Source organism: Pinus tabuliformis, chromosome 2_1 (genome assembly GCF_031772625.1).
Source record: "Pinus tabuliformis cultivar Carrire ecotype Pingquan chromosome 2_1, CPIR1, whole genome shotgun sequence".
NCBI classification, from domain to species: Eukaryota; Viridiplantae; Streptophyta; class Pinopsida; order Pinales; family Pinaceae; genus Pinus; species Pinus tabuliformis.
Window position 1 is genome coordinate 678,889,683 of NC_142299.1, and position 8,415 is coordinate 678,898,097.

Below are 8,415 nucleotides of genomic sequence, written 5' to 3' on the forward strand. Positions count from 1 at the left end.
ACTGATGATGATTCCAGAATTGTCAAGGAGGAACTAGATTCAGATGATGGATAACTCTGGAAAGAGGCCATGGTTGATGAAATTGCATATTTGGACAAAGATGAGGCTTGGGATCTGGTGGAGTTGTTCGCTGAAAGGAAACCCATTGGAAGCAAATGGGTGTTTAATAAGAATATGAATGTAGAAGGCAAGGTGGAGAAATACAAATATTGGTTGGTAGAAAAATGTTATTCCTAGGTTTTGGGAATTGATTTTGGTGATATTTTTTCTCTTGTTGCTAAGGTATCTTCTATTATATTACTTTTATTTGTTGTTGCTGCTTTTGATTTTGAGCTAGAACAAATGCATGTAAAAACAACATTTCTTCACAAGGATCTTGAAGAAGAGATTTACATGAAGCAACCTGGAGGCTTTGCAGTGAAGGGTAAGAAATCACTGGTATGCAGGTTAAAAAAGTTTTTGTATGGGTTAAAATAGTCACCAAGGATGTGGTATAAAAAATTTGATACATACATATGAATACTTGGATTCACTAGAAGCAAAGCATATCATTGGTTCTATTTTAAATTAATTGGTGACCATGTTATTTATTTGGTCTTGTATGTGGATGATATGTTGCTAATTGGAAATAACAAAGAAATTATCCAAGAATTGAAGACCCAATCTTCCTCCAAATTGCACATGAAAGATATTGGTGCTGAAAACTATATTTTGGGCATGGAAATTAAACAATATTGAGCAAAGAGGAAGCTCTTCTTAAACCAGAGGAAGTGGGTTGAGACAATACTGCAGAGGTTTAATATGCAAGATAGTAAACCGGTGAAGGTTCCTATTCCTATACGTGTAAATGTATCTGTTGAACAGTGTCCCAAGGCACATTGAGAAGAGGAAGAGGACATGTCCATGTTCTCAGTAGCCTAATGTATGCAATGGTTTGTACTAGACTAGACATTGCACATGCAGTGGGAGTATTCAGTAGGTTTATGTCAAAACCAGGGAATGAGCATTGGACATCAGTGAAGTGTGATTTTAGGTATTTGTGTGGCACTAGTGATTATGGTTTGTGCTATGAAGGAAGCCCGTGATTGGAAAGAGTTTTTCACATTCGTGGGTTTGTTGATGCAAACTAGACTAGAGATCTGGATCAGAATAGATCTATAAGTGGGTATGTGTTTAGCCTATTTAGAGGTGCAGTCAGTTGGATGAGTAAGAGACAGTATGCAGTGGCACTTTCAATATGTTTCCAACCACTCATGTAAGCAAGGAAGTAGTTTGGTTTCAGTGATTATGTTCAAGTGTGGGGTTAGTACAACGAGCTATTAGGGCATACTATGACAATCAAAGTGCAATTTTCTTGGAAAATAACTCTTCTTATCATTCAAAGAAAAAGCAAATTGATGTTCAATATCACTTTTTGAGGGATATGGTTGAGGAAAAAATGGTGTTGTTAGTAAAGGTGGACACTTTGAAGAATACTCTAGATGTTGATTGATAACGTTTGTGAGCACTAAGAGTTTTTCTTGGTGTAGAGAAAAAATGGGCATTGCAGGGTTGGACCAATGACTAAGCTCTCCTGTGACCCCCTGTGTGGAAAAGAAAACAACAAGTGGGAGAATGTTGGGTGTGTGTTATATTCTTTCCACGACTAGCCCCACGTGCGATGACAATGGGTTAGAGGGGAGGTGGCTAGCACCTACTTGGTTGCGTGGGGTGTAGTGGGGTGGTAGCCCCCTACATGAGGTTTAGGACATCACCCCAGGAAATATTTTTTTGGACAGTATATTAGGTGGGTAGACCTACTTATGGTTTTGTGCATGGATTTTGCACATGGTTTTGGGCATGATCGTTTTCTGCCCATGGTATTTTGTATATCCAATCAAGGGAACTACTATTATGTTCTAGGGTTAATGGATTGGGTTTTATATATGATTCGACATGTATATATATGTATTTTAACATTGAAAGGAATATAATGAAAAATCAACTCAGTAGCCCCAGTTTTGGGATCCAGTGGAAAATATTTATGTATATTTGTTTCATGTTTTGTGTTTCTTTCCATTGTATATTTTTGGTTTTATGAATTCATTTCCAGATAATTTATGTACATCATTAACAACAACATTTTCATCATTGGAATGCTTGGATTAATTTATGAGCTCATAGTTTTGGAATTCCTAGTTTTCTTAGTAATAATTTTATGTTGAACTTTAGCACATTTTAATGAAGTTATTTTGAGTTATTTCCACTAGGATTGAATCCTAAAAACATTCTAATTAATAAAAAAATTCATCCCACAGCTTTTTCACTTCATTAGCTTATGCATTGGGATACTGAGATTGGCATACTAGTTCATTCTTCTAAAATTTCTTGTTTCAGTAATGAATTTCCACTAAATTTAGGCATGTGTTACTAAGTCTATTTCGAGTTGATTCCACTTGTATTGAATCATAAAAAAATTCAAACTAATAAAAAAACTTTCCCCATAGATTTTTCACTTTATTAACTTAGGTATTTGGGCATTTAGAGCATCTTACTAGTTCACTATTATGTAAATCTAGTTACCTAGACCATTAGTTTGGCTTTTCCCTTTGTGCAAGATGGGTTACTGAGTAGATATACAATTTTGTTTCAAGGAAAAACGAAATTTTTTTATTAATATGTTAAGAAAATTACATGTATCTTCAACATGTATGAGATGTATTCACATGAGAACAAAATAGTCAATGTTCAAGTACAAATATACAGATAAAACATCATAAGTTGCCTAGGGCAGAAATAATAGCAATAGTATAACCAAAACGGTGTCCAAAAAAAATGAGTGAAAGAAAAAAGAAAAAAACTGAGGAATGATCTAAAGATAATTCTGAGAGATTCCCATTCATCTCTATGAATGGACAATGGAAAAACTAAAATAAGACACCATCTCTCAATCCCTGAATTATCCATTGCCCCTTTTTTAGTAGCGTGGCCTCTTTGGAAAGATGACCAGTGATCTCATTCCTTTCCATGTATATACGAGAGCATACAATAAAATCAAAATGTGATTTTAGAGTAATGAAATCATCTAGAGTATCCTTGAGTGTGTACAAGTGACAATTATATACATCATTGATCTAATTTATAACAAGCTATGAGCCCCGAAAGATCTGTATCATGTGACAATTTTGTTCCAGCACAAAAAGGAGAAGGTGTCTTAAATTGTTTAGCTCAGAAAAATTATTTGTGCCCCTTTTGAACCCCACTTTGATTCTGAAAGATAGGTGTTCATTTATGTGGAGGACAGTTCCCACCCCTCGTATCCCACAGCCTGAGCTGAGTCATTGAAATAACCCCAGGGGAAGCTTTTGTCAATAATTTTGTGGGTGATGACTCAAGGAGAATGACTGATGGGATCATCTGGAATTAGGTTTAAGATGGTAGCACAACTGGTACAAGTGACTAACCAGTTAATTTGTTCATTTTGGAAGATAATGCAGTTCTTGTTTAGCCAAATGCCCTAGCTAACTATCAGGGGAATATTTCTTGCCTTTTGGGAGGGTGCCTCAGACCACCAACAAATCCATGCTTCCTCAGTGTTTTGTCCATCCCATTTGATCTTCATGTTGAGAGAAGTAATAATTTTGGACCAAAACTAGTTGTAATTGGAAAGTGGAGGAAGATATGGTTTGTGTCCTCTGCGACGAATTTACATAAGCAGCATCTAGAGGGACCATGGAATGCCCACTTCATGTGGTTTATTTCTGTTGGAGCTTTGTTAGAGAGGATGCATCACATGAACAATCTTATCTTCTGGGGGGCTTTTAGTTTCCAAAGGTGGTGCCACCACAAGATGTTTATCCCAAAAACCTAGGATGTCATAAGAGCCTCATAACCTGCTTTTGAGGAGTACCACCTATGAGGGGTAGTGGCCTAGATGATCTCATCCTTCTTCTCTATTATTCTAATGTTTGCTTCTTCCAGAGGACCAATGAGGATGCCCAAAACTCTGTAATCTAGCCATCGCCGAGGAGCCCATTGGCCATTTCCAACCTCAACAATTTGGGCAATCTGAGAGATACCAGACCCTAAAATAAATTGTCTCAGCACTCTCGGGAGAATGTGAACATTTCTGCATCCGGTCCAAGCATCAGTGCCTAATATCACCTGCTCACCATTACTAATTTGCCATGCTAATCCATCCTTGATTAAACTTAAAGATTGCGAGATAGCCTTCCAAATGATGGAAGTGTCGGGAGAGGGCTGACTGGCTCTGCGAATCCACTCCAAAATTGACAGGGGATAGATGTACTTAAAGTATACAACCTCTTGCCATAGGCTTTCGGATTTTATTATTTTCCAACCCATATTTTCCATAAGGCCTTTGGAAAAGATTTGGAGATATTTTATTCCCCAACCTCCCAATTTTTTAGGCTTTTCAATTCTATCCCAGCAGACCCAGGCAAAAGTCCTCCCCACATTTTGACCCCTCCTTAGAAATCTATAGCAAATTTGTTGAATCCTCTTGAGAATTCCTTTAGAAATCCATGCCAGGGTCATCCAGTAAACCAGGATGGACTCGAGCACCAATTTTATCAGAGTGAGCCTACCCTCTTTGGAGAGCCAATGTTGTTGTTAGATGTTTATTCTACATTCAATTTTTGCAATAAGCCAAGCCCAGTTGGCGATGTGATACCAATTTGGCTTCATCATGAACCCTAAGTATTTTAGGCCATCATCTAGCTCTTTTCTAACAAAGGTGAATTGTTGGGACGCATACCTTTCCTCATTTTGTAGAGAGGACACAAAACTGATGGTGGATTTGTCATAGTTTGGCACCATACCTATAGCTTTACAAAAGAGAGATAGTATGTTCTTGATACAATAGGAATCACGAAAAGAACCATTTTCAAAAACAAGAACATCATCTACAAACAAAAGATGAGAGAGGGATGTCATGTTTGATATCCAAACTCCCCCCTAGTGCTCCCACCGCGCGAGCTTTTTTTATGAGTCTGCTTAAGCCTTCCATGATCAGAAGGAAAATCAAAGGGGAGAGAGGGCATCACTATCTCGACCATCGTTCGGCATGAAAAAAACTAGAAGCCGCCCCATTGATGAGAATACTATAACAAGCAGAAGAGAAACAACACATGATACAAGATATGAAGGAGTGGGGAAAACTAATTTGAGTGAGAATGAGCTGAAAGTAGGACCAAATAGCCTGATCAAAAGCTTTGGAAAGATCTATCTTAAGGATAATGGACTTTTTATTCTTCTTCTTGATTGAGTGGAGCCTTCATGGGTGGTCCCAATGGCTTCATGGATTTGATGGTTACTGAGGAAAGCAAACTACTCCTTAGATATAATCCTAGATAAGATTGGTTTAACACGAATGGTTATTGATTTTGATATAATTTTGTAGATGCAATTGCAGACAAAAATTGGTAGATAATCATCAAAGGTGAGGTGTTTATCGAATTTGGGGATGAGGGCTAGGAAGGTTGAGTTAAAACCATCATGAATTCTACCTGTTATTCTGCATTCCTCAATATCTAGTAGAAGATTCGACCCAATTAACTCTATGAAGGTGATGTAGAATTCCATGGGCCATGTGTCTGACCCTGGGCTTTTGTCCTTGTTGAAACATTTTAGCACTGATTCCAATTCCTCCTGTGAAACAGGCACATTTAGGGTGTCCACTTCTTCCAGCTCAATAAAACTAGGGAGTACCTTAGCAGTGTGGAGAATCTCTGGCAGTGTGGCACCCCTAGGAGCCTTGTAAATATGTGCAAAATGACGCATTCCCATATAAGCTAGCTGATTGAAATTGCTAGCCTCCCTACCTGCATGATTTTGTAGCTCCCATATGGTATTTATAGACTTTCTCTGTCGAGCATAATGTTGAAAGAACTTGTATTTTTCATCACCCAATTTTAACCAAATCGCTCTGCTCTTTAAACGCCATGATTCCTCTTTCTATCTCAAAAGTATGATCTTCTCAGTTTCTAGTTTTATAAGGTGTTCATTTGCTTCGACAGTAGCATAACTAGAAATCCCTGCGGCTTCCAAAATTTTGAGGTCCCCTTCAATCCTTCAAAGATCGGCCTCATCCTTTTGTTGTTTGTTCCCCCCCCAGATAATGGTTTTTTATTTTAAACATGGCAGGATTTTTGCAATTACTTCAGTCAGGGAGGAATGGCCATCCAGGCTACAGTGAGTCCAAGAGTCTCTAACAATTTTGTGCAGTTCAGCTTCAGGAAGCTAGGTTGAGTTGAACTTGAAAGGTGATTGGGGCTTGTGGTTGTCATCCTAAATCTCCAAGAAGATCAAGGAATGATTTGAAAGTCCACCTAATCCAACCCCCTATTGAATGTGGTCCAATCTATCTAACAATGGGGCCTTAATAAGGAAATGACCTAGTCACCTAGCCAAAGCATCCTCCCCAGTCCTTCTATTCCTCCGAGTGAGCATAAGCTTTGTCGTACCAATGTTCAAAAGGTCGTGGGAATCCATCAAGACTTCAAAAAAGGCCTTTAGGGGGTTAGTCTAGGCCCTGTTGCCCTAGGATTCCACAAGCCGTAATGAGAACTTTAGGTCCCCACCAAGAATCAAATTTTTTGATTGCATGAAAGCGACATCCAAGAGTCTTTCCCAGAAAATTTCATTGTTATGGTAGGGCCCGTAAATGTTGATAAGCCTGAGGGGGATATTGAGATCAGAAGAGATAATGTCCGCACCCAGGCAACCCTCACCACCCCAAACATTTTCCAATATTATCGATCTTTTTTTAAAACCTAGGGCACAACCACTTGAATGCCCTCAAACATCTGAAAAATGAAAGACCCAGTCCTGAAGAAAATTCATGAGCACTTTATATACAAGGTTCCCTTCCCCTAGTGTTTCTTGTAGGAACATGAAATCTAATCTCTTTGAGTTGCATAACCTCTTTAGTGTCAGTTTCTTGTCTAGGCTATCCAAACCCCTACAGTTGAAGGAGAGGCACTTCTTGGAGTAACCTTTGCAGTGTTTCCCTTTTCTCTAAGGACAAAGTCAATGGGGGTTTGAATGCCCAAAGCCACCTCGATGCCATCCCTCCTGATGGCTTTTGATAAATGGGGTTGTCTGCACCTGGGGGGCTTCAAGGGTATGGAGGGGAGAGGATCCTCATCTAGGCCGAAGGAAGAGATTTGAGAGATAGGTAAGGATCGAAGATTGTAGCGGTGAGAACCATTGAGTTTGGGTTACCTCTGGGAGCCAGAGGAGGAGGGATCAGAATAGTGGAAGGGTTTGAATTGAGGGGTGGGGGAGGAGCTTATATCACAGGACAAATTGGGGAACACAACTTGCTAACCCTAGAACTTGAACTAGACAATAACATAGATGTAGATGCAATATCATATGATAGACATTGATTTGAAAATAGAGGGGGGGAGGAGGAGTACTTGAGAAAGAATATTCTCTGGCTCGAGATCTGGTGAGAGGTGGTGCCGAGGTCCCGGATTCCTTCCACATAGGTGACATCCCTAAATCATCCTAAATCGATACCAAGACACTAGAAGGTCCGCTTGTGAAGGAAAATCCACCTCTGATGTTTGTGTGCTTGCTGAAACTAGTGACCTTAGAGGATCTGGTTGTTTCTCAGACAGAAGGGGAAGTTTTTATACAAGCATCCCACCTTGTGGCACTGCCTTCAGTCAAAGAGGATGCCTTCATTGTCTACAATCTGCCACTTGGTGATCTCACCCATATGTAATTGATAGCTCTCCACTAGTCCTTCCTTGGTGTCTAGGTGCACCAGAATGCATGCAATGGCCATGCACACAGTGTCCAGGTAAGCCCTGTCATGATATAGGTACACCCCCATGTCGTCTCTAATGCATCTAAATATTTCCTCCACCCAAAATTGGAGCAGAAGACCAGGGAGGTGAACCCATACTAGACCTGCTCCCATGTTTTCCTTCTCAGGATCAAATAGTGGCGACCATCATTTTTGCACGACTGGAGTAATTTTGATATGCCAATATTGCTTCAGGACCCAATCCACTAGTTCTATCTATGTAAAGATGAGCGCAAACGACCCCCTTGACAAAGTTATGACCATTGGTAGTTGAAGAATCAGATTCCCCTAGACCTCCGAAGTCCATTTCCTAAGATGAGCTGGGGTGTAATTCATACCACGAACCCTACCCACCAGAACCATGCTCTCCATTAGAGCATCTTGAGACATGGTTATCCTAGCCCTGAACATAAGGATCCAGCCGCATTCCCTGACTTTTGAAAGATTTGATTTTTTTCCTCCTCACGTTCTTTTTTGTGAGTTTGTGGGTTCTTACTCAAGTTGAGAATTTTCATCTGAGTCCGAGGACCTATTTTCTTTAGGCCCAGTGTCTTACCTAGAGATACGATCAAAGAAAACCGAGGGAAGAGCTATGGAAA